Raw genomic sequence first — 26,962 nt, 5'->3', positions numbered from 1 at the left:
CCCTTCTCCAAGCCCCTGGGGGAACCCAGCCTGGCCCCCAAGCGGGTTGGAAACACCACAGCTGGAGGGTGTCAGGAAAGAGAGATTTTTCTCTTTGCTGAGCAGACCCTCCAGAGTCCCCCATATGCCCCAGAAAAACCCAGCAGAAAGTCGGGGTGCTGATCTTCTTTGCACCTCTTCCCTCGGATCCACAAGCTTCTCTCCCACCCAGGGAGGGGCTTCAGCCCAAATGAAGACATTTCCCATGGGACCACTCAAGTGGAGGGGTCGAGGGCCTCAGGCAAATCCATTCCCCATGGTGGCAGCAGTGGCTTCGGGGCCACAGCTGAAGTCCACAAAGGCTTAGGGATCTTAGATCCGTGCCCCAGGGATGCACGGGAGCTGCCCGCCGCAGAGCCGGGATCCCCCTTGGACTGGCCCAGCTGCCACCTCCGAGGCTGCCTGGCCTCACCCTAGCATCAGGGGTCCCCGACTTTGCCCCCGGCACTCTTGGATTGCTTGTTTGCAACAAAGAGCTCTTCACTTCCGCCCTGGCTGCCAGGGGCAGGGCCACCAGACACGGACGCCTTGGAATTCCCAACCTCTGCTCTTGAGCGTCTGAGTGCCCTGTCTCGTCTCCAGTCGCTCACTATTTGTCCCTGGCAACCTGGCCTTCGTCAGTGGAGCCCAGCCGCACCGTGCTGCTGTCACTGGGGTTCACAGATCCACCAGGCTTCTCTGCGCTCGTCCTAATGTGAGCTCAGAGCCCTCTGTAATGTCAGTGCCTCTTGTTTGACATACATGCCTGTTGGCCCGCACAACCCATGGTCTTGCATCTTTCCACCTGCTCAGTTTGTCAGGTTTGCTCTACTTTCTTGTCTCCCCACATAATGCTCCGGCTTTCAGACTTCACCTTATCCATTTGCCGGTCCCTGCGACTCAGTGGCAGGCAGCAGTGAGCATGTGTTTCTCGTCAGTGCCCCTGTGGCTTGGCTGGGTTAGTTTGGGTCCCCGTGCATCACTCTGGGGTGCAGCTGCATGGCCATGGTCTTCTCACGGCATGAACTTGTCAGGGTTCTTCCGAGAAGCAGGTGCAATGGAATCTCCATGGAAACTCAGAAAGAGACTTGGTGCGAGGCCTGGACTTCTGTGGCTAGAGGCTGGGAGACTCCTTGATCTGCCCTGGGCAGGCTGGAGACCAGGAAAGCTACTGGTAATGATTCCAGTGCAGTCTGAAGGCCCAAAGACCAGGTGTGCTGCCGGGTGTGAGTCCCAGTTTGAGTCTGAAGGCCCTGGGACCACAACCAATGCCCACACACAGGAGCTGGAGCAAGTCCCAGCTCAAGAAGAGGGAGAGCGAAGTCTTAACTGGATCAGCCCCACCTATCAGCAAGGGCCTTCTTCTCTACTCCTCCGCTGATTCAAATGCAGATCTCTTCCAGAAGTGTCCTGGCAGGTGTGTGCAGGAACCGTATCTTGTCAGCAATGTGGGCATCCCTAGCTCAGGCAGGTTGACATGAAATTAGCCATCACACAGTGAAAGAACTCAAGAGAGCAAGAAGCTTCAAGTGTCTGCTCCCACTGGGTTTGCTGCTGCCCCCCCCCCCCCGCCCGGTGGACTTTGAGTCACCCTTAAGGTTAAGGTCAGGGGTGAGGGAGCAGGTGGGGCTCAGGGGTGACTTGTGGTGTGGGTGTGGATGGATGGTTCTATCACTGCAGAATGAGGAATCAGGACCAAGAATTCAGTCTACCCCAGCGCATCTGCAGTGAGGCCCCCAGATGTGTCTCTGGACCGGTCCTTGGTTTGGTGCTTTGCACCCATGCTCCTGGGCCCCCGTGACTTCTCCACTGGACTCTCCTGATGAACACAGGAGACGCTCACTCGGAGCGGCTGGGGCCTCTTTAGAATGCGGGGTCCTTGACTTCCCAAAGAGCCGGTGGATCCGGGTGAGGTCCTGCTTCTGAGAACAGGTGTTGGGGACTGGGTCTTGTATCACCTTTGATGTACTTTTGGATGTCACGATGGTTGAGAACTTGAAGGTTTGGCCAATGACTGAGTTTTGAACCAATGAGCAATCTTGGGGGATGCTCGAACCTTCTGTTGACCTCTCCCAAGGCCTGTGGTCCTGGCCTTCACTGGCCTCTCTTGGATACTGGGCAGAAGGTCAGCTGGGCCACGTAGGGCTGAGGGATGGAGACAAAGCAGGCTGTGGGCAGGAGGAAGGACCTGGGACATGGCCGTGCGCCGGTCCCCAAGCCCATCTCTGAGTTCCGAGGGGCAGGACCTGGGTGTGGCCCCGAGTTCCACTCCTGCTAGGATGGAGCCTTCTGTGGCCATTCTCACGGAGACAGGTGGGGCCCAGGAGCCTGGGGTCCTGGGCAGACTGCCCACCCCACCCCCGGCCTGCAACAACCTTCCTGAGCCCCGTGCACCCCAAACAAAAGCTGCCTCTGACTCCTCAGCCTTTGTGCACATCTGCACTATTAGCAATGCTAATATCACTCTGCAATGATAAATAATTAAACAATTATGGTCATGAATCAATAAGTTTAGCACAGTTTTTCATCAGCAAATTGTACTGTATAAACAAGAAATAGGAATTACCAAGTCTAATTTCCTCCTAAAATTATAAGCATTTTATATCTAATAATTAAAAAAGTATTAGAATTCAATGTAGGATAGTTAGAAGTTTAAGGAATCTTCAGTTTCCGCCCAATACCATTAAATCGTCATGTTTTATGTTCTCTGAATCTGATTAACATTTTGAGATCTGGCCACAGAGATCTCTCTTTGTTAGCTCCCGGAGAGGTCTACTCCAGGTTCCTGCTTCCCACACGTGGAGAATCCAGTGGGCTCCAGGCTCTCAGTCTGTGGGGCCAAGTGCAAGAGAGATTTGTGGGAATTCTTGATTGAGAGCACTGGTGACAAAGCCTGGTTTACAGGCTCGCGCTGGCCCTCACAGTCTTTGGAAGTCATCTTGGGTTTGAGTTTAGATTTCAAGTTGTTTTTTAGGGGAAAAAGCAGACCAATGCAGAGCAAGCAAGAACACAGGTGCCCAGGGCTATACCATCTTGATGGAGTGTACACTATCCAGGATGCCACAGTCCCCACCCCTCCCTATAGTCTCCCCCGACACCAGGGCGGAGGACACACAATTGTCTCGGAGAGCCATAGGAGGGATCTCGTCCCCTGTCCCTGTCTCTCGCCTCTGTCACTGCTTGCCTCTGGGTTTGTCACCTCTGCTTAATGGCTGGGATTCCATGGCCCTCCATACTGTAGGCATGTGAGGCAGAGGCCAGGGCAGCTCAGAATCCCAGGACACTTTCCAGGAGGGAAAGCTGAGTGTCAGAGCAGCAAATGGCTGAGTGCTGAGACCGGAGTCCCCCCGGGCCAGCGTCCTTTCCAACGCTGCCCATCGTGTGTTTGGCTTTTGCACGCTCACTGGCAGCCCAGAGAACCTCTGCCTCCCTCGGGATCCCTGCTGGCACCTCCACGCCCCCTCCCGCCATGTGCTTCTTCCCTTATCTATCCCTCCGTCCCAGGCTCCCAGAGCAGTGGCCCAGGCTCCACCACTCTGTCACTATTGAAGGAGGAAACTCCACCGAAGGAACGCATGGAAGACCTCCACGCTGCGACGTGTTCTCGCGGCTCTGAGTGTGGTGCGAGAGACAGCCGTGTGCTTCAACCCCCCGCGGGACGGACCCCTGCTCCTGCAGCCCTTCCCACCCTCCCAGGCACCTCGTGGGGACGCGGGAAGCTCTCAGCCCCCAGCCCACCTCCTCCACGCCAGGGCTGTGTCTGCAGCCTTCCGTGGGACTTTCTGCTCCCAGCCTGTGAACTTCTTTGAAAATATTGCATCACTGGGGCTGGTGCTGTGGCATAGTGGGTAAAGCCGCCGCCTGCAGTGCCAGCATCCCATGTGGGCGCTGGTTCAAGTCCCAGGTGCGCCTCTTTCAGTCCAGCTCTCTGCTGTGGCCTGGGCAAGCAGCGGAAGATGGCCCAAGTACTTGGGCCCCTGCACCCACGTGGGAGACCCAGAAGAAGCTCCTGGCTCCTGGCTTCAGATCAGCATAGCAATTGGAGAGTGAACCAGAGGATGGAAGATCTTCTCTCTCTAACTCTGCCTCTCTATAACTCTGCCTTTCAAATAAAAAATAAATAAATAAATAACTAAATAAAATATTGCATCACTGCTGAGGCCGTGGTTTCTCAACTGCAAATATGATAATAGATAATAATTTTGATGGTGAACAAGCCCACTGCCCTCAGGAGGGGTCCAAACCCTTGCTGGGTGCTTCAGGCCAGAAGAGGGTTCTGAGTAGCCACGGAGTCAACAGGGAGAGTCCTCGGGACACAGCCCATGTGGGCACAGAGCGGGCAGGTGCCTGGGGCTGGGGAGCAGGGCCCGTGGCTTTGTCCTGTGGGTCCGTCTGCATACCCCCTGGGGTCCTCCTCACCTTGTGCCAACTTCCTCACCTCCTCGGGCCGTGGAGCTCCATGTGATGGGGGCGGTCCCTCCTCATCTCTCAGAGCTCTCTGTGATACGGATGGGGTCCTGGTGGCTACGACTGTGGGCTAACAGGGGGTTTCAGAGCTCATGGTTCCAGGACCCCTAGATCCTAATCCGCACTCCTGTGGGAAGCAGGTCCAGTGCACACGAGAGCAAAGTCGTAGGCTGCCCACCTGATGGACACTCCCACAAGCCCACGGGGTGGGGTGAGTTCTGTAGCCCAGCACTCCGGGGAGGGGAGCCTGGCTGTGACTGAGACTCCCACGTCTGGCCCTTGATGGGCCCCAAACACCTGCCCACCCAGGGCTGCCCTGTCCCGCCTGTGCCTGGCCACACTTTTCCCAAGCCTGGGAGCATTCCGTTCCTGCCGCTGTCCTGGGTAGAGCGAAGCCCCCTTGGTCTTCCCAGGCCGCCCCACATCCCCAGCTCTGCTGTGAGGTTTGGTAGACAAGGCTCCATCACCTACCTTGTGACCTGGGCCGTCTGTTTCCCTGTCTGTGCCTCCCAGGCTTGGGCTGGCCATGCAACAAAAAGACCTTGTGATGGAAAAATCAATGTTGTCATGTGGGATAGCTGAGGCTGAAGCCCTGATGCGGAGACTGACGTGTTACATTTCACTGCACGCCAGAGTCCAGCCTGGAGGGTCTACACTGGCAGGCAAGTCTCCCAGGGCCCTTCAGGAGTCAGCTCCGGGCCCTCGTGGAATGTGCGGACATAGGGGTCATTACTTCCGGGGCTCTGAATGCCCTGTGTTAATCGCCGGTCAGCGGAGGACATCTCCTTGAAAGAGGGCTGCAGCCATCAGTTAAATAATCATTTAACTAGGTTGCTCAGTCCCGGAGAAACACCTGCTAATGAATCAAGTGCCCAGCAGGGTTTGCCTGAAGCCCTGCACCCCGGCTGGTGGCCACCATGTCAGGGACCCAAGGGATGGAGGCTCAGCACAGGGAGCTTTTGGGTGGGGTGGGGAGGGAGTCCCAGCCTGGGTTTCTGTTGGGGAGCAGGGCCTGAGGCCAAGGCTGAAGGCAGGTAGCTGACGGGCCTGATCCCAGGGACAGGGGCAGGAAGGAGGCTGGAACGAGGTGCACTTGGCACCCAATGGATCATGAACGTGAGCCCTGGTGCTTGGCCTTGTGAGACCGTCTAAGGGGCACATAACATGCAGCAGGGGTGTGGATGGGGCTGGGAGTGGGGGAGGGGTGCATCACGATGCCGCTGGTTAACCCACATCCTGTATCCGAGTGCCCGGTTCAAGTCTTGGCTGCTCTGTGCTTAAATCAAGCTCCCTGCTAATGCACCTGGGAAGTAGCAGATGATGGCCCAGTTACCCAGGTTCCTGCCACCCATGTGGGAGACCCGGATAGAGCTCTGGGCTCTGGGCTTTAGCCTGGAGCTGGTGGGCATGTGGGGAGTGAACCAGCAGACGGAGGCTCGCTCTGACTGTCACTCTGCTTTTCAAACTAATCTTGTTGGGAAAAGGACACATTAGCTGCATGTGGGCCTTAGCGGGGGCGACCCTGAGGTTGTGAACTGCTCTGATGTGTGTTTGTCAAGCGGCCTGCACTGTGGCCTGGGTGAACCACACCTGGCCACACCTGGCCACGAGAGGTGCCCGCCCATGCAGGGCTGGGGGCATGCAGGGGATGCTGCAGCTGGGGCAAGGGGCTCAGGGAGCTTTGGAGCACTCAGGGCACTGGGGCACTTTTCCTTCCCACGGCACCTCCGGGGCGGAGAGGGGTCACAGCTCACGGCCCCTGTGTCCGGCTTCTCTGGGGTCACAGCTCACGGCCCGCGGTGGAGGCTGGGGCTGAGCAGCCGGCGCATCCTCAGAAGACGCACATGGGAGCTGTGCCCAGGGGCCAGGGTGGCCTTGGGTCTGCACCGGCCCCTGCAGCCTGGCCGCCCCTCCCCAGTTAGTCTCTGTCTGTGGGTGAAGTCTCAGGGCCGTGGTGCCGATGCCAGGCTGCTGGGGCTCCAGATTTTGTTTCGCTCGATGGCTCTTAGCAACATGTTCCTTGCATTCTGCTCATTCTGTCTCACATTTCACACTTCCCCAGGCTGCGAGATCCATCCGGGTAGTGCAAACGCTTCCGACAGGGCTGCACCCGGGGACCCTGCTGGGCCCAGCCGGGAGGACGCACCAGGGCTTGCTGGGTGTGCGTGTGTGAGGGGGTGTTCTGGCCGGGACAGCTCCGGGGGGACCGGCCCCCATCTCCTTCCTGCCTTGCCAGCCCCTCTGGGAGCCAGCAGGTGCCCCGATGGCTCCTCCCCCTCCCCCTTCCCCTAGGCGCTCTGAGCACCCCTGGGGTGGCCCAGGCCGACACCTCCAGAATCCCCCCCACATCTCATAACAGCCCTCCGAGGCTGACTCCGGGGGAGCAATTGTTGAAAAGTTTTCTCTTCCACCTTCTCAAGTCACTCAAGGAAAAAAAAAAGCCAAAAAAACCCTCTCCTAATTCCCTCCATCTATTTTTATGAGTTTATATTAAAACAATTTTTATTCAGGGTTTCCTTTTCTTTTTCTTTCTTTTGCAATCCTGGATTAACCTGAACTCCTAGAGTTTCATGTGTGTATCTATGTCTCTATTTATCTATCTATATTTTGAATTTTAAATCTGTAATAATATTCAGAATTAGCTCGCAAAACTGGATTACACAAAGCCAGCAGGTTTAAAAATATTTCAAAGATGTTGCTTTCATGCTTCAAATCCTTGCAAAGCCAAATACATTCACTTCTGAAACTAAGTCTTGGGTTTTGCTGGGGAAAAAAAATAAGAAAAATGTTTAATAGCACATATGGCATAATTTTATTTGACATCTGTTTTGTAACAAACAATATTTAGCTCACTTATTTGCTGAATGATACAGTACACAGTGCAAACAAAAAGTCCAATGAGCAGTTTTTACAGAGTTTGCAATATATCAATATTTATTGCAAAAGAACGCAAAACTTAAACATTTAAGTGTGTTATTGATTGTAATATGCAAAACATTGATTACTGTGTGTTGCCATTGCAAAAAAAAGTGCACTAAATGCCTTCTGGGGTATGAAAATGAGGTACCCTTGAGCAAGAGGAGTTTGCCTGCTCCCTTTGGTGATATTTAGTCCCAGGCCTGTTCCCCCATCATTTATGTCATCTATCGAAGACAGCTGTCAATACATTTAAGATGCTTTAGCTCATAACAGCAGAAATGCTGTGACTATTGGCTTAATTGTGAGGAGTGATTGATTTTAATGGAAACAACATTTAAAAACTCAGAATGCACTTTCTGTTGGCGGTGCTAATAGAATGCTCTAATGAATTGAAGCTTCACACATAAATGCGTGGTACTTACGGCGAGAATTAGCAAAGGACAACAATGGTTGATGCATTTGTTTTTTTATTTTTTTACTCTAAAGTTGAAATAAATTATTCGTTTGCATAATTGGTCCACAGGACGTAGGACAGAAATAGAACCAGGGTGTCATAACCTGGTGGGCAAAGCAAACACGGAAACTCTGGTCAGTGAAGCCGCAAGCGGGGCGCTGGTGCGGATTCTGTGATCGCCATCATTATTGGAAAAATAATGTCAGAAGCAGTATTCGAACAGATAATTCTCCCCGTTGTGGGCAGGAGGAAATGACAAGCGTTCCTCGTTCTGTTTAGGTCCTGGGTGGCGGGCACATTTATCTCGGAGGCGACAGGAAGCCGGCCGAGGTGAGCCTGGTCTGCTGGGATTGGTGGGGGCTCCTTCTGGGGCCCCCAAAACAAGGCTCCCAAGGGAGGAAGAGCCCCGGAGCAGGCACGCTACAGATGTGTAGTTCTCCCAGGGGAGATTTCCCGAAGAGCCAGGATTAGAGCAGCGGTGACAAAGCCAACAGCTGACGTTGGCCGAGTGCCTCCGTGTTCCCAACCCCGTGTCAGAGCTGGGCGTGTGTGCACAGCCCGCCATTCATCCCCTGACCTGGGCCCTCCCGGAAGCTCTCTCCAGCTGCACAGGAGCCTGTTCTGTGGCTCTAAGCAGTCTGAAAAAGCCGGAATGTGCACCCCCCACTTTGCAATCCTTTCTCAGTCGTACTTGGTGGCCCCTGGGAGGCTCTAAGCGCCGGAGTGGAGTGAGGGCAGGACTGGGAACCCCAAGGCCACGGCCACTTGCTGCTGGTGGCCAAGGTCTTCCGTGGACTCAGATGTGAGTGGGGAAGCAGGGCACGCAGTAAGCAGCTTTGGCGGGACGCAGCGCCCAGGGAAGGAGCCTCCTGTAGGGGGCGGAGGGAGCTGAAGCCAGATCAGGCCTCCTCCCAGGCGACCTCGAGGGCATGGTGGCCTGCAGGGTCCCCCAGCGCTGTCCTCCCGGGGCTGAGAGACAGTGGCCCCTGGCTCTCTCTGCCCTTCCTCACATCTCCCCCAGCCTCTGGCCGAGGTGACGGATTCTCAGTCCAGCTGGCTCCCTCCCCCTGGGGTGGGCTTTGTCCCCCCTGGCTTACCACTTTCCTAAGCATGGCTCATGCTGCATTTCTTAGAGGAGGGGTAAATGAGATGCTACGTGGAAAGGAATGCACAGTACTTGGACCAGAGTAAGTGCTCAGCAAACACTGGTTTTTGTTCTTTTTTTTTTTTAATATTTATTTATTTGAAAGGCAGAGTTACAGAGAAGCAGAGGCAGAGTCAGAGATAGAGAGAAAGGTTTTCCATCCATTGGTTCACTCCCCAAATGGCTGCAACGGCCAGAGCTGGGCCAATCCAAAGCCAGGAGCCAGGAGCTTCTTCTGGGTCTCCCATGCAGGTGCAGGGGCTCAAGCACTTGGGCCATCCTCCACTGCTCTCCTGGGCCACAGCAGAGAGCTGGACTGGAAGAGGAGCAGCTGGGACTCGAACCAGTGCCCATATGGGATGCCGGCACTGTAGATGGTGGCTTCACCCCCTACACCACAGCACCTTCCCCTGGTTTTTGTTCTTACTAATTGTCCCTGCTCTAGGCCATGGTGAGAACTTGGCTGTGGCCTAAGCCCACCCCGGGCCTCAGTTTCCCCACCTGCAACACTGCGATCATGCTCTGTGTGTACCTGCTGGGACTGCTGGGGCTACGGCCCCGAGATGCTCCATGGCCGGTGCTTTGCCCAGTGCCTGCCACGCAGCCCTGGCATTAGGCGATAGTTGCAATGATCCTGGCATCACCTGGGCCCATTTGCAAACAAAGAGGCACCTTCGCCCAGGACAGGGCTTGTGTTCGAGGACCTGCCCTTGCAGAAGTTGTTGAGTGGGGGAAACAAGGGGTCACCACTGTCCCCCTCACCCCCAGCAGGAGAAGGCAGGCGCTGGCAGGTGTGGCTGGAACAACTGGCGTCGGTGACTTGGAGCTGAAACCTGGCTTGTGCCTGTGGTGGGGCCCTGGCTGCAGCCCGGCCCACCTACCCCTTCCTCTCTGTCCTCAGCAGCGAGGAGAAGCCGTGACGGAAACAGAGAACAGAGGCGAACAATATATGTCACAGGGAAATAAGACCACTGCACAGCCAGAATAAATAATAATATTTTTTTTCCGGCTTTAATGAAAGTCTATAGATATAAAAAGCTGGAGAAAGGGGCTTTTTTTTTTTTTTTACAGACCTTAATTATAGCAGGGTTGTTAGTAAATTTACTGAATAGCAAATGTAAAATATTCTGATGGCCTGAGTAAAACCACATATTTAAGCCTTCTAAATGAACATTTCTGTTTTTTGAGTAATTTGTACCATCTGTGTCAAAATTCTGAGTCTAAAAAAAAAAGCAGTGGAACAAATGTTGGTTCCATAAAACAGTCCTAGTTCATTGTTGAAATTGTCACACATTAACATTGCAGGCCATCTGGGAAGACAAAGCCTCGAACCAGATTGCGGAGATGGTTTTATTGGTCTGGTATTAATCAGGATGTGGCATAATATTTAAGCAGAAAGGAGAGATGAGGTGAAGTGGGGCCCTCCTTCCGGCCTGGGCCGTGCACGAGCTGCACCGTAACCCCGCACTCCAGGCAGGGCGCGGGGCCCTCGTAAAGCCTGTCTCATCAGCGGAAAATGGAAATAAAAGGCAAGGTAGCATTTCCGCTTTGGAGCAGGCCACGGAGCACGGGGACTTCCGGGGAAGGTGCACTCTCCTCCAGTGGGGTGAGCCCCGCGCCGGGCCGGAGGGAGCCGTGTGCAGTGCCACCTCCCTTCCTGTCACCTTTCCAGACGGCTGTCACCAGGGACGGATGGCCAGGCCCACCGCCTGTGCCTCTGCTCCCCTGGCCCACCCTGCTGGACTGGACTGGGCTCCCTGGGCCTCCCCCAGCGAGGAGGGCTTGATGTGACACTTCATTTAGGATTCACAGCTGAGAGTCGAGAGACGGAGGAGCTGTGGCTGCCATGTGTCCTGGAGTGGGTGGGTGATGGATGTCGAGAACCAGTTGTCCCCAGTGGGCCGGGCCATCCCCTCCTGGTGTGAGTGTCTCCCGGAGCACGGACACAGACCCCCGTGGGGAGAGAGACCTGTGTACCACTGGCCTCCCCGGGTGCTCCACGCGGGTGCGGGGCCATCTGGGGGCTGGCTTGTGCTGCACCTCTCCCCGCCAACCAGGGGTCAGCAGGTCTCAGGTGGCGGGGCCACACCTTCCCAAGGGATTTCCCGACAAGTCTGACTCTGCATTTAGTGTTAGGCACGGTGAGGCTCCAATCTGTGTGCTGTGTGACCCCATGTGTTTGAACACGTGGGCCCAGGGTGTGGGGCGCAGGGCCTGGGGTCTGTGGGGCAGGGAGGGCAGGGGCATGCAGGCCTCCTGGCTCTGGCGCTGGCTGCCTTTGTTCTTTGTTCATTGGAAGCTGTCCCTCCCCGCCTGGTGGTGGCCGGCAGGTTTGCTCCCAATTGCCGCAGTCATCAGGGCCTGTCACCTGGGCCTGGTGGAGAGGAGGGAAGGGCTTACCTGGGTAGTTTAGGAAATATTTGACAAGAGGGAAGGCAACTTGCTCAAGTAAGCAGGGAACAGCCAGGAAAATTGTGAGATGGATGAAGACGAAACTCTGAAAACTGGAAGCAGATCATACCGCTCTGCTGTGCAAAGCTCTTGAGTTGCTCGACTTGTCCCAGAGAGACGGGGCAGGCTCCCTGGAGGGCCCCGTGAGACCAGAAGGAGCCTTTTGTCTGCCCCCTCCCTGCCACAGGGCCTTTGCATGTGCTGTTCTCATCACCTGGAAGCCCTTGTTTGCCACCCCAGTCAGCCCCATCAGTTCCTTTTCCTCCTCCAGTGCCGTTCCTTCTTCAAGGATGACTGGGTCTCACAGCACCCTGCCCAGCTCCTTTGCAGCCTACATGGCGGTTTAATTTGCTCGTTGTGTGATTACTGTCTGTAATTCGTATCTGAACACAAGAAGACCCCCTATCTTCCCAATGAAAACACAGGAACTTTTAAAGGGGTTCCTTGCTACCATACACAGACTTGACAGATGCAGTCAAACAGTCCAATGCCTCTCTTTTTTAAGGTTTATTTTTTATCTATTTGAAAGAGAGGAGAGAGAGAGGTCTTCCGTCTGCTGGTTCACTCCCCAAATGGCCACAACAGCCAGTGCTGGGCCAGGCCAGAACCAGGAGCCAGGAGCTTCTTCTGGGTCTCCCACGTGGGGGCAGGGGCCCAAGAACTTGGGCCATCTTCTTATGGTTTCTCAGGAGCATTAGTGGGGAGCTGGGTTGGAAGTGGAGCAGCCAGGACTCCAACAGGCGCCCATACGGGATGCCAGCGTCACAGGTGACAGCTTAACCCGCTACGCCACAGCTCCGGCCCCAGTCCCATGCCTCTTAAGGACGGTCATTAATTGTGCTGTGATGCATATTTAAAATTACTTTTTATACAAGGCGATGCATTCACAAGGAGTCCTTTATCATTCTCCTGCCAGGAATCAATTGCATTCAAGCTCTCCCATGCACCTCCACCTTCACCACTTGTGCTCCTGGGGTGCTGCTTTCCCCTGGCCCCTGCTGCAGGGGCCTCTGGGGTACAGAGCTGTGCGGACCCCTGGAGGGTGATGTCGAAGCCCTGACCGCCACTTGCCATCCGTGTTCTCCAGCGAGGAGCCACTTCTTGGGTTGCTTTTTATGTGGCCCTGAAAAGGCGGCTTCCCGGTGCCATCAGCCCCTGCCCCTCTGGGGTCCCACAGCCCTCTGCAGGAATCACCAGGCGGTTCTCTTTATTTTCTTTTTTTTTAATCAATCCCTTCAGGTGACCTGGATAAGCATCTGAAATTAGCATCCATTGAAGATTTGCAGGACTGTCTTCTCTTTCAAGTTCAACTAGAAAGTAGCAGAACAGAGCCCTGCTACGTGAGAGGCAGTTCTGCAGAGACTCGCGCACCAGCCGGACCCTGCGTGCATAGGGACAGTCGGGGGGCTCGTGCTTGCTCGTCAACACCCCCAAGTTAGCTCACAAAAGGGCTTGGCCTCTGCGCCTTCAGTCAATGCCAAGTCCCGGGACCTCACGAGAGACCCAAGGGGTGAAGGAAATGCAAACATCTCGGAGTGGAGAAAGGGAGGTGGTGTAGGTGGGTCTGCACGCAGCCTGGGGACAAGAGGAGGGTGCTGGGGAAGGCGCTGCCATTGCACAGTGAGGACTGGGAAACCTCACACACACGCGTACACACACACACACAGAGATACAAACGTTCCCGGATGCAGAGTCACACACACACACACACACACACAGGACTGTCTCACAGACACAGGGACAGGAGAACACACACACGCAGGGACACCCAGAGACACACAGACACAAACACACACACACAGGGACAGAAACAGACACATAGATACAAACGTTCCCGGATGCAGAGTCACACACACACACACACACAGCATCACAGAGATATAGGGACAGCAGAATGAACATATAGGCAGACACAAACACACTCAGACAAAGAACAGAAACAGACACACACACACGCAGATACACACAGACACAAACACACAGAGACACATGTAGATGCTCACAGACACAGGGACAGAAAAACACACACAGGAACATGCAGAGACACACAGACACAAACACACACACAGATACACACACACGGATACACAGAGGTGCTCACAGACACAGGGACAGAACACGCACACACAGAGGCACACAGGTGCCAACACGCACAGACACACACAGATACACACAGACACAAACACAGGCAGACAACACAAACACACACACATGCAGATACACAGACACACAGAGTTGCTCACAGACACAGGGACAGTAGAACACACACATGCACGCAGAGACAGAGACACAAACACAGGCAGACACACAGAGACACAAACACACACAGATGCTCACACACACAGAGATGCCAGCTCAGAGACACAGACACATACGTGCTGACACAGAAACACGCATAGATGTGCCTATGGACACACACAGAGGCCCCCACACAGACAGACCTATAATAGCAAATTCCAAAGGAAGAGTGGTCCCAGGCCAAACAGAACCTTCCAGAAGGGGGTGGGGGCGGAAGGCACGCCCTCGCCCTGGCCATGGTCTCGTGCCGGAGTCTGAGCAGGTAACGGGCGCAGGCCTCTCCTCTCCTGAGCACCCCCTCCCTCCCTGCTGTTGTCAGCTCCCTAATGTCTTCCACTTAAGTAACAGCCACTGAGGTGTGTGGCTTCCTGGTGCCTAATGGCCCGGGGTGTCGCTGAGGGCTATTAACCCTGCTGCCCATTAATCCCAGGAAATGCCCAGGGTCATTACAAGCTCCGTGGCTCTCGTGAGCAGTAATGTAGCCCGACGGGTGCCCCGGGCCACCCAGCCCCCCCACCCCCGCCACCAGAGGTCCCAGCAGGGGTCCTGGCTCCTTGGGTGACCGGGGAGTTTGGGTGGGCAACCGCGCGCAGGTGAGGCTGTGGGCTCCTTGCCTGTACCCCAGGGGCCGCAAGTGGGAGAGACAGAGAGGGGCACCAGGCTTTTATCTGCTGGGGTCCTCACCGCTGCCTCCAAGAGCGGCCTGGAGGTGGCAGGTGGCTGGTGCGGGGCCCGGAGCGAAACTGGGAGGCACAGTGACTGCTGCTGTGTTTGCGGGAGGGGGCAGAGACTTTACTGGAGAGGGGTCCAGGGTGGCCTTGCAGTTCTGGAGGACAAGGCAGAGCGCTCAGCTCCCCACCTTCACTGCAGAACAGGAAGGCACATGACTTTGGCTCGCACATGACCTGGATTGCTTCATGACCCCTGCTGTCCCATGACCCCTGCTGTCCCATGACCCCTGCTGTCCCGTGACCCCTGCTGTCCCGTGACTCCTGCCATCCCGTGACCTCTGCCGTCCTGTGACCCCTGCTGTTCTGTGGCCCCTGCTGTCCCGTGACCTCTGCTGTCCCATGACCTCTGCTGTCCCGTGACCCCTGCTGTCCCGTGGCCCCTGCTGTCCCGTGGCCCCTGCTGTCCCATGGCCTCTGCTGACCCGTGACCTCTGCTGTCCCATGGCCCCTGCTGTCCCGTGGCCCCTGCTGTCCCATGGCCCCTGCTGTCCCATGGCCTCTGCTGACCCGTGACCTCTGCTGTCCCATGGCCCCTGCTGTCCCGTGACCCCTGATGTTCTGTGGCCCCTGCTGTCCCATGGCCCCTGCTGTCCCATGACCTCTGCTGTCCCGTGACCTCTGCTGTCCCGTGACCCCTGATGTTCTGTGGCCCCTGCTGTCCCATGACCTCTGTTGTCCCATGGCCTCTGCTGCCCCATGACCTCTGCTGTCCCATGGCCCCTGCTGTCCCGTGGCCCCTGCTGTCCCATGGCCCCTGCTGTCCCATGGCCCCTGCTGTCCCGTGGCCCCTGCTGTCCCATGGCCCCTGCTGTCCCGTGGCCTCTGCTGACCCGTGACCTCTGCTGTCCCATGGCCCCTGCTGTCCCGTGGCCCCTGCTGTCCCATGGCCCCTGCTGTCCCATGGCCTCTGCTGACCCGTGACCTCTGCTGTCCTGTGACCTTTGCTGTCCCGTGGCCTCTGTTGTCCTGTGGCCTCTGTTGTCCCATGACCTCTCTTCCTGTGCCCTCTCTTTCTCTGATCTGCCGTTAGACCTCTTAGGTTCAAATCCCGACCTTGTTTCCCAGCCGTGCGGCCATCTCCTTAGCTCTTCTGAGATTCAGGTTCCCATAAGAAGGGAAAAGCCGCTGAGCTGTCACCGGATGCGGCAGCACAGCCCACGCAAGCGCTGTGCAGGGCGGAGCCAGGAGGAGCTCCACGCATGCTTCCTCCTCCTCCTCCTCCTCGCACCTGTACTGGTTTCTGCTGCTCTGTCTGTCTGTCTGTCTTCTGGCCTCTGTCCCTTCACTGCCATGTCATCACCTGTCCAGCCATTCCTCATTCCCAGCAATGACACCCCTGCTCCCGTGGGCTGGAGTGATCTGCCCAGCCAGCACTGGGCTGCAACTGAGCTCCCTCTGGGTCAAGGACCAAATTCTCATTTGATGAAAATGGCTCCTGCCACTTTTGGGGGTGCAGAGTATGTGACTCTCATTCAAGACAGCACTTCTGGGGGCCAGCACTGTAGCGCAGCAGGTTAAAGCCCCAGCCTGCAGCACCAGCATCTCATATGGGCACTAGTTCAAGTCCCAGCTGTGCCACTTCCAATCCAGTTCCCCGCTATGCACCTGGGAAAGCAGCAGAGGATGGCTCAAGTCCTTGGGCCCCTGCATCCACATGGGAGACCAGGAAGAAGCTCCTGGCTCCTGGCTTTGGATCGGCTCAGTTCTGGCTGTTGTGGCCATTTGGAGAGTGAGCCAGTGGATGGAAGACCTCTCTTTGGTTCTGTCTCTACCTCTCTTGGTAACTCTTTCAAATAAATAAAATAATTTTTTTTTTACTTATTTATTTGACTATAGACAGTGAGAGAAAGAGAGAGAGACAGGGAGAAATGTCTTCCTTCCGTTGGTTCACTCCCCAAATGGCCACTACGGCCAACGCTGTGGGTGCAGGCACCCAAGCACCTAGGCCATCCTCCACTGCCCTCCCGGGCCACAGCAGAGAGCTGGGACTAGAACCCAGTGCCCATATGGGAGGCCGGTGCTGCAGGTGGAGGATTAACCAAGTGAGCCACAGCACCGGCCCCATAAAATAAATCTGCCCCATTCTGCTGGGGCAGGGGTGTGGCAGGTGCCAGAGCACACGTCCGGTCCTGCCCCCTTCGTTCCTTCCCTGTCCACAGCTTCAGTTCCACCCCCTGGCCCTGTCCCAGTCCACCTCCTGCCCTGGCTGATGTGCCAATCCCCACTTCACACCGTGGAGCTGATGGTCAGAGCTGGATTCTCTGTGCGGGCCTGCAAGGCTGGAGCCAACACCCGGTGTGGTGCCGTGCCGTGGTTATGCATTGGTGACCCAGCGAGAGGCAGAATCTGCTGCTCCCATGAGGATAGAGGGAGATTTGGGTCAAGGACACAGACCGGGTCAGCAGAATGCTTCACCCCAGATGGAGTGCTCAGGTTTGGCCAAGTTGTCCCGGAATCCCTCAATCAGCCTGGTTTGTTCTATATTTGATCTCAAAGACCCAACTCAAGGCTGATCCCACCAGGATGCCACCCTGGGGGAAGGCAGCCCCCAGGGCTGCTGAGGCTCCCTCCTTTTCCCCCCGGCCCCTCCCCCAGCTCAGCCACGTGCGCAGCGATGGGTCTGAGCCAGGCCACTTTGCTCTGGCCAGCTGTCCAGAAGCCCAGAGGGCAGGGAACAGTCTCCCCAGCCCGAGGGGGCTGGCAGTGGGTGTCGCCTAGGGGCAGGGAAGGGCTGTAGTCTGAGGAATGACACCCGGCCCCACCCACCGAGGGACTGGGACACTGAGAAATGTCACTGCTGCTGCACAAAAGTGTGGCATTATCAGCCCCGTGCAATGGGCAAGTGGATTAAAATGCCATCAACAGAGCAAATTAAGCTTACAGAGAAGTAAACAGAAATTAAATCAATAACCAGCACCGGGGGACGGCCGCCTTTCCCCAGATGGTTCCCCGGGGACCGGGGCTGGTGGGAGCCGGGGTCTTGCCGGAGTGAGAGGGGACATGTAGTGTGTCTGGGCTCCGAGCAGAGGACCCACTTGGGGTTCAGGCTGACACCTGTCACCTTGGAGGGAAGCAGTCTCTTCTCATTCCCACCCAGCTGCAGCCCCACTCTGCCGGTGCCAACATGCCCTGCCTGTGAAGGGGGTGCTGGGTGGATTTTGCCTGCTCAGCACCCAGTCTGCCTCCTGGGCCCCTCTCTGAGGACGGCCCTGAGACTCCGTGCATGTTGTCCTGCTCTCTGACTTGCCTCTCTCTGCCCTGTCCCGGGCCTGCCCAGCAGAGAACCGTGTCCCTCTGGCCACAGCATTTGATTGGGGAATGCTCAGCACCCCATGCCCTGACAGGAGGCGTTCAAAGACTTTGGTTGGAATTTCTGAAATTCTGTCCTCTCTTGTGGTCTTGCTGGGCCGAGAGGAGGCAGATCTGGCTTCTGACTGTGCTCAGAGGCTCGGGCTGGGGGCAGAGCCATGCTGGGGTGAGGAGGTGGGGGCTGGCTGGCTTGGAGTGCCTGGATCCCACTGAGCCTGAAGCTATGCTTGAGGCCGCTCTACAGATTCCCCCGGAACCTCTCCTTCGACTCTAAAGCCAGTTTGAGCTTTGGCCATTTCGCAATGAAAAGAATCCAGCTTGGAAGACCATTCTGTACTGTTTTCAAAGATGCATGATTTTCCAAACACCTCTTGGGGACCGCTGAACCTGTGGTGTCCCTTGCTTTCCCTGCAGGTCTCTGCCTTGTGTTCAGCTGACAGCTGGACAGCTGTGGCCATCCCTGTCCTTGGTGGAGCCCTCCCCTGGGGTACGGGCACTCTGGGCTGGGCCTGAGGGTGCCCGGCTCCTGCCCCTGCCCCTCCCTGCTCAGCCTCTGGCTTAATGCACGTCCTGCAGGAGAGCCATCCTTGCTGGCGTCCAGGACGGACTCTGGCTTTTTCCCTCTTACACTTCCTTCTTTACCTGCCTTAGCCTGGAGCTCCTGGAGGAGAAGTGGGGACACCCAGGGCTGAGAGTGGGGGCGATCTGTCTCCTAGCAGCTCCGACTCCACCTCCAGGCCTCCGCTCAAGGCCTTTTGTGGCCACTCGTGCAGCTGGGCAGGCGCCTGCCTTCCTCGGGCGCTCGCGGCCAGGGCTTCCTCTGTCTGGAACAGCCTTGAGGCTTTGCAACAGGCTGTTCCCGCCTGTCTCTGTTTCCCTTCTTTCCTGGGGCTCCTCGGAGGGCAGAGACCAAAGCTTGTCCCCTTGTCCAGTGTCAGCTGGACTCAGTGTGAGCCTACTGCATGAATGAATGAATGAATGAATGATGCCCAAAGCCTAAGCTATCCCCAAGGCTGCAGTCCCGGCCTCTGAGCTAGCACTGGGACTCCAGGCAGGGTGGTTTCCGTGTCCTGGTCCCTCCAAACTCTCCCCCTCCCTCTAAGGAGACACCTGGTCCCCTCGCTGTGAAGGGTGAGGTGTCCACAGTGCCCGGGTAGGCAGTCGCCCTGAAGCTGAAACACGCTCCTGCCCTCTCACGCTGGCGCCGACCTGCTGTTTGGTCACCAGAGTCCCTGCAGGCCCAACGCCACCCCGTCCCTGAGTCTGAATGCCTGTCAGTGGAGGGCAGGGCAGGGGACAGCCTCCGCCCCACCTGCCCCAGTGACAGAGGCCCGGGCCAGGTCGGGAAGGCAGGAGGGAGCCGGCCCAAGTTGGAAGAGATTTCAATTCCTCTGTTGGTTTTTGCCTTCTCCCTCCCTCAAGTTCCAAATCCAATTCCAGCTCCCGGCCAATTGGTAGAATTAAAGGATTAAGAGCTACCAGGTCTTATCCCGATATGAAAAGATTTCACCGAGAGGCTCAGAGGTCCACGTCTAAAGCCAAGGAACTCGCTCCCGCCTGCACCGGGTATTGTTTCAAAAGCCTCATTGGAACCACCTTGCGAACTCCTGGCTGAGGCATCGCTGGCTCACTTATCTCTTAAGACCTCGCTCCTAATTGCTCACTGTCCGACAAGCCGACAAGCCGGGAGAGCTGCAGGCATTATCTGTGAAGGGCCCGCTAATCCAGTTCATAAGGGCACAGTGGTGACCGGGACACCTGGGAAGCTCCTAAGTCAATGCAGAACTCCCTTCTCCCTGGGGAACCCCAGGGGCAGACAGGGTGGCCAGGTCCCTCTGGGAAGGGAGGCGGGGGCTGTAGGGCAGGGGAGGGCCTGCGGTGGGTGGGGGCCGGCCCAAGAGACCAATCGGAGGAAATGCACTTTGTATAGAGGAACAGATTTGTCATTTTTAAAGAGTGGGCTGGAATGGGTATGTTTGCATGTGTGTGTGTGTGAGTGTGTGTTAGGTGTGAGCGTGTGCATTTTCTGGACTGAGGTCAGAGAGGGGACCCAGCTGCCAGGGCACACGGCTGTGCAGCCGGCGGCCTCGGCCAGGCAAGGTGGCAGCGGCGGGGATGAGTCAGAGCCTTCTGTCTGCAGCCGGTGGGAAGTGGCTGACAAACGCTGTTGGTCTCCGGGGGGCGGAGGCCGGCCGCGCGCCCCTCCAGATGGGCGCAGCTCCATCTATCAGTCGCCTGTCGCCGGCCGCCCTTCATGGGACACAGGCGCGGTCCTCTGACGGATGGCGCCTTTCTGGAGACGTCACGGGGACCCAGGGCAGGTGCAGGCTCAGATGCCAGAGTCTCTGGGCACCTCTCATCGGCTCAGCTCCCTGCTGCTGACAAATGGAACTCCTCTCCCTCTCACACCGTGGGCTAGCGGGGCTCGGAGCCGGTCCTCAGGACGGGGCCGCCGAGCCGGGTCTGCACTGCTTCCTTTCTGGGGTGGCGTCCGGAGCAGCTCAGGTGCCACGTTGCACTCAGAGCGCTTCCCAGTGTGAGCCAGCAGAAGCCGGAGCGGCTTAAACCCTTTCCTATCCTGCAGCTGCCAATCAGGACCCCCTGACAGCCACATCTTGCCTGCCTGTGGCCGACAGGGAGCTGCCAGCCTCGCTTAGGGCCTGGGCTGGACCGTGTGTTGTCCTGGGATACGGATTTGGGTCCTCAGGACGAGGACACCCTGCCGGTCCTTTGTCTGGGAGGCAACCCCTGCGAGCCTGGGTGTGCGGGAGGGGAGGAGAAGGCAGCCACAGGTTGCTGCCGTGCGCTGAATTCTTGAGATCTGGGGCGGGGCTGGAGCACCTGCTGACATGCTCCGAGGGCAAAGGTTGACACTGCAGGCCCTCACTCCCCAGCGAGGGCCTCTCTGTCCCTGGCTGTTGGAAGCAGCAGGTGTGTGCTGGCTGCTAAGGGTGGGGGTGGGGAAGGGCCAGCATCAGCCTCACTGGGCCGGGTTGGCTGGACTGAGGGACAATCGATGTGTGCGTGGCTCCAAGACTGGGCACTTGTGGCAGCTTTCTGCTGTCTATTGCCTGAGGCTCAGGCCTGCTGGGCTCCTGGGGCCCTGGTCCTCTCCACCCAGGCCAACGCTGCCCCTACCCTCGGATGTCAGAGCCCAGTTGTGAGCCAAGAGCCGTTGGAGTTTTGGTGTAGGCCAGAACAGGCACAGGACGAGGGGTGCATACTCTCCCCCAACACTCGGGGGAGAGCCTGAGCCAGGAGCATCCGCCAGAGCCTTACCCAGTCTGCCTGAGCAGTGAGCCGCAGGGCGGAGGCTAGAGTTGAGTGGGCTTGGGGCCTTGGCATGCGCTCCTATTTGGCTCAGGGTGGGTGCTGCTGGACACGTGGGTGGGTCCTCGGGGGTCAGTGCACACACACACAGAGACACACGCTCACTGACAGAACAGAGGAACCAAAGACAGCCCGATGGCCAAAACCGGAAGAATTTCACCAAAAAAAATGTAATGTTGAATTGCAACCCAAAGCGTGAGATAGGCACCCACAGATCCAAGCTGATATAAGAAAATAATTGAATAACTAAATAAGTGGATGAGAACAGACAAATCCCCTGTGCAGAATTCCAGCTAACTTATGCAGACGCTCTGTCCTCAAAGCGGCGGTTTGGAACTCCCTCTCCCTACCTGTGGGTTTCACGCAATGCCCTCCTGCCCAAGTGTGCAGTACAGAAAGAGGGCAGAACATGACTGGAGAAACCTGACCTCGGCCAGGTCGTCCTGACCGTAGGATGTGGTGAGAATGGCACTTGACCTCAAGGTTTTTGTCCCAAGAACCTAGAACCCCAGTCTCACCGGGGAGAACAGCACCGGGCAGCCACACACTGCAGGACGTTCTATAGAACACCTGCCCGGTGTTGCTCACGTTCGTCTAAGTCATTGACAACAACGGAGTCAGTGGGCGGGACCCTAAGACCTGGTGACTTGGTGGACTGTGGGCTTCTAGGGGGGATCTGGGAACAGAGAGGATGTTGGGTACAAACCGAAGCAGCCAGGAGGAAGTCTGGATGCAGGCAGCGACCGGCCCACCTGGGTTCCTGACTTGTGGCCCAGTAACCACGGCAGCAGAGGCTCCTAACAACACAGACTGGGACAACACAACAGGGACTCTGCGTGCAACTTGCCAACTTTCCCGTGAGTCCAAAGCTGCCAAAAACTAAACATTTCTTTGAAAAAATGGAGTAGTAGGGCTGGCGTTGTGGCACGGCAGGCTAAGCTGCCAGCTGCAATGCCAGCATCCCCTACAGCTCCGGTTCGAGTCCCGGCTGCTCTGTTTCCCATCCAGCTCTCTGTGAGTGCACTTGGGAAGCAGTGGAAGATGACCCACGTGCTTGTGTCCCTGCACTCACATGGGAGACCCAGATGAAGCTCCAAACTCCTCGCTTTGGCCAGGCCCAGCTTTGGCCACTTTGGCCCATCTGGGGAGTGAACCAGCAGGTGGAAGATCTCCTTCTCCCATTCTGCCTTTCAAAGAAATCAATCTCTTTTTAAAAAAAAAAAAAAAAAACACACCTATAAATCTATTTTAAAAAATTGGAGCATTCCTTCTTAAAGACAGCTCAGCCATTGCCAAGAGGGCCCTGGCCTGGGGTCAGCAGACTTGGGCCTCATCACTATGAGACCCTGAGCAAACCACTCCCCGCCTCCCGGGGGCCTCAGTTTCTCCTTCTGTCAGATGGGTAGATTGGAGCCTGCACATGTCACTCGAGTAACCGGGGAGACCTCTGACAGTAGAGGGACCCCCAGAAGGCATCTCTCGGGAGGCAGGCTGGTGGCTTGGCCGGGGCCCCTGCTGTGGGACCCACCTTGCTGGGCTTCCCCTCTCTTCCTAGACCCAGCGCCAAGGCCCCTGGCTCTCATTTTCCTGATCAGTCCTTGGGGCAGGCGAGCAGGGAGCAGGGAGCTCTGATGATGTGAGGCAGCAGCAATGTCTTTTAATGCACGGCTTCCCGGGGACCGAGAATGAAAATTTTAACAACTCCGAAGCTGCGCTCCGAAGGCGCCTCTGCTGCGGCTCTCAGAAGGGCAGTCGGACGAAATTGCAGAAATAAATATGCATCTTCCTGCTTCTGGTGCGCAGTCACGGCGCAGAAGCCGACGCCCGGAGTGGCAGCGGCCGCTTCGGCGGGGGAGCAGAAACCCCCCTCCTGCGGCCTGGGACCTTTGTCTGCGCCTTTCGGCTGGGCTTGGGCTTCGTGGGCATACTGCCACGTGCTTCCTGGGACCTGCCAAGAGCTGGCCTCCTGTCCCACGCTTGGGGAAACAGCCCAGCTGAGAGAAAAGGAAAAGAACTGTTGGAAAAAAACATCCACAAAGATGCCCTGCAGGAAAATGGGGCTTTTACAGTTGAAGCTGCAAAGAGCCAGATTCTTTCCTGGAGCAAGGGGAGGAAGCTGGATCTGTGAAGCCTCTGGACATCTCTGGGGTCAGGCCGGATGTGGGGAGAGCCCGGGCCCAGGGCTCCACAGGCGCACTGTCTCCTGACTGCCCGGGAAGGCAGGCCCTAGGCAGGGCGGTTGCAGGGGGGGCCCTCAGTGGGCCAAAGGGCAGGACGCCTGCCAGCAGGTGCATCCCCTGGCCCCTGGTGGGGACAGGCAGCCTGGTTTCAGTCTCTCTTCAGATCCCTGCTTCTGCGAGGGCCCGGTGCTGCTGTCTAAGAAACGACAAACACCCTCTCCTGAACAGAAAGCAGAAAAAAAAAAAAAAAAAAAAAAAAACCTCCACGGATCCCCAAGCCTGTTAGCTAGAAAATATTCCAAGATCAACACATTTTAATTCACTAATTAATACAGCTAAAAGGCATTTTTCATATTAGACTTATTAAAATCACTTGTATTTAAGTGGTTTTGAACTCATATTTTCCGATGCTGTACGTTTTTCTAAAGTGTTCTAGTCAGGTTATGCAAATGCCTATTTAAATTACCAGGGGTATTTGTTTTCTATTTCTCTTCTGTAAAACATAATTTTAATACAAGTTATTTGTGAAATGCACATTGGAAAAAAGAAAATAAGATTTGAGATGGCATTTCTATGATAATTTTATTGCAAATGCTGACCATGTTTTTGTATTTGTCTGCAAAAGGTAATGCAAAATATCCAAAAGACATATTTCTGGGATTTATTGTTGAATGTGACTAAATTAGTAAAGCAAAATTTGCTTCATTTTTTTGAACCCGAGGCAGGGCAGTCCATCACTCGGAGCCAACAATCATGGCCACGCAGTGGGCTGAGCCCCGCGCTCTGCGTTGCAACAAGATTTTTTGACACTTGTGCGCTGCCGGACATGACGCTGGAGGCAGAAACACGGGCGACTGCTGAGGCCCGGGGCAGTGAGCCTGGAGCAGGACAGGGATGCCCAGCAGAGGCCAGGAGCAAGGCCCTCTGGAGAGGGAAGGTGGCCAGTGGGCTGGCCTGCCTCCAGGGCGGGATGGGGGTGGGGCTCTGAGAGCCGCCCTCAGGACAGTCCTCCTCTGTGGACTCCGACTGTAGGGCACACCTGTGATGCAGGCTGAGTGAAACAGCTGGAGGCAAAACACAAGCCACTGTCCGCCGTGCCTCCATCCCCTCCATCCTCGTTGATTCGAGGCCCCGCGCTGTGCGTCTGGTCCAGCCCCCTGCTAGTGCGCCTGGGAAAGCAGCGGAGGATGCTGGTCCAAGTACACCAGCCCCTGCACCCGTATGGGAGACCCCGATGGAGCTTTGGGCTCCTGGCACCTGCCTTACCCAGTCCTGGCCATTTCGGGAGTGAACCAGTGGATGGAAGATCTCTTTATCTCTCTGTCTCTCCCTCTCTCTGTCACTCTGATTTTTAAATAAGTAAATAAATAAATCCCTAAAGATGAAGCTGAGAGGGGAGACCCTGGATTGAAGATTAAGAATTACGACTATCTCTGAGCTTCCCGATGGCCAAGGTGAAAAGGGAAAATAATGAATGTCACCAAGTCTCTCCTAGTCAAGGAGCGCCTGCCTGCGGGGAGAGGGACAGCTCTTCCAGTCTTGGTGGAAGTCTTAGTCTTAGACCCCTGCAGCGCCGGCCCCCAGGGGAGCTGAGCCTGCAGGAATGCTTTAGGAAGGCAGGGTGGCTTCACACAAAGCGTGCTGCGGCTGGTCCCCGTTTTCAAAGGTAATTCCGTGCTGTTGCTGGGGGTGCCTGGGACACAAGGTGACTCCATGTCCCATGCCCCCACCCTGTCCTCGGGGAGTCACTGCTCACCCTCCCCCGTATCAACAGGGCATGGGGCTCTTCCCAGGCTCCCCTGACCTCAGGGAGAGAGGTTGCCCACCCCGACCCCCTCACTACTGGCTGGGGTGGGAGTGTAGGAGGACCCCTGTCCTGGTGAGTACCTAAGGCGCTGTGCTGGGGGTTATCAAGAGCAGGGCATTGGCCGGCGCTACGGCTCACTAGGCTGATCCTCCACCTGTGGTGCCAGCACCCTGGGTTCTGTCCCGGTTGCTCTTCTTCCAGTCCATCTCTCTGCTGTGGTCCTGGAGTGCAGTGGAGGCTGGCCCAAGTGCTTGGGCCCTGCACCCACATGGGAGACCAGGAGGAAGCACCTGGCTCCTGGCTTCGGATCAGCACAGCACCGGCCGTAGCGGCCATTTGGGGAGTGAACCAACGGAAGGAAGACCTTTCTCTCTGTCTCTCTCTCTCTCACTGTCTAACTCAGCCTGTCGAAAAAAAAAAAAAAAAAAAAAAGAGCAGGGCATGGAATCAGAAACTCTGTTCTCTGTTGTGACCACCTGCTACCTGGCCAGTCCCTCCACTGATACCTGCAGAGGAGTGGGCTTGAGAAAGGACCCCTGGAGTGACGCAGTGCAGGGCTCTTTTAAAAACTTGCTCTTCAATTGTTTTGTTATTTACTTGAGAGGCAGAGAGACAGAGAGCGTTCCCATCGCCCTTGGACTCTAAATGCGCACATGGCTGGGGGTGGGTGGGGCCTGAGTCGGGAACCAGGAGCTCAGTCCAGGTCTGCCCCCTGAGTGGCAGGAACCTAACCACTGGAGCCTGGTCCACCTTGACTTTGCGGTGAAGCTGTGTGGCTGCAGGCCAGGCTTGCACTGCTCCACGTTGCAGCGTGCCTTCTCTGAGGGCCTGCTCGCAGCTGGGGCAGGGGGACACCCCCACCGGCCACCGTGCCCCCCGAGAGGAAGAGGGGCACGGGGTGGCACTTACTAGCCTGTCCCTTGCTTCCTGTCCTGATTGCCCGGAATCCGCACGGCAGTCCCGCGAGGTTGGGTCTGGCTCCCCTCACGGCCACTTCCCGGAGGAGGAATTGGGCTCAGAGAGGGTCCGTGACCAGCCCCGGTCTCCCCAGCCTCATTCAGCGTTCCCTTGATGCTGTACCGTCACCCCAGGGAGCTGGTGGCCCTTTGGGGCTGGGTCCACCATCTCCCAGAAGGAGCCAGCTTCGGAGGGTACAGCCCAGCCCCTGGCCCTGGACATGCCAAGTCTGGACAACTGGCCGCCAGGCGCTGACCACAGGCTTCTGGTCACTCTCGCTGAGTGTCCCCTCCCCTGTATCAGCGGGCTGGGCTTCCTTAGGCCAGGCCTGTGGCTCCATATTTTAAAAGAGAGGCAGGGTTGGCATTGTGGCACCTGGGGTTAGGCCACTGCGTGGGGCACCCCCATCTGTATCAGCGCTGGTTGGAGTCCTGGCTCTTTGGAACTGGCTGTGTGCTAATGCTTGGGAAGGCTAATACTTGGGCCCCGCCTACCCACGTGGGATACCTGGATGGAGTTCCAGGCTCCTTAGCTGCTGTGAGCATTTCGGGAGTGAACCAGCAGATGGAAGTTCTCTTGTTCTCCTTCTGCCTTTCAAGGAGATGAAAATAAATAAACGAACATTAATAAAAGAGGCGAGAGGTCCTGCCTGGGGGCTCCCCTGCTCCTTTGAGGGCTCTGGGCCATGCCGACTGGCAAACAGGCAAGGCTCACATGGGGCCGGGGAGCCCGTGGGGGTCTTACCTGGAGCTGGGGCTCACACACTGGGTTCTTCCAAAGGGAGCCGCCTCTGGATGCGCCTACTCAGAGGCCATGGTCAGGAGCAGGGAGCCCCGCCCGCGACTGACAGCCTGGCTGAGAGCGAGGCTCGGACAAAGGAGAGGACTGGGAGGGCAG

At 56.6% G+C, this 26,962-nt stretch overlaps 1 pseudogene; it reads right to left on the bottom strand.

Moving 5' to 3' along the window:
• LOC100353064 (probable cytosolic iron-sulfur protein assembly protein CIAO1) overlaps positions 1-20,405 on the bottom strand; it is a 79,268-nt pseudogene extending 58,863 nt beyond the window's left edge.
• Positions 20,406-26,962: the final 6,557 nt, after the last annotated feature.

Source organism: Oryctolagus cuniculus, chromosome 18 (genome assembly GCF_964237555.1).
Source record: "Oryctolagus cuniculus chromosome 18, mOryCun1.1, whole genome shotgun sequence".
Classification (NCBI taxonomy): domain Eukaryota; kingdom Metazoa; phylum Chordata; class Mammalia; order Lagomorpha; family Leporidae; genus Oryctolagus; species Oryctolagus cuniculus.
Note: the sequence above shows the minus strand (reverse complement) of the source record. Positions and strands in the feature narration are given on the sequence as shown.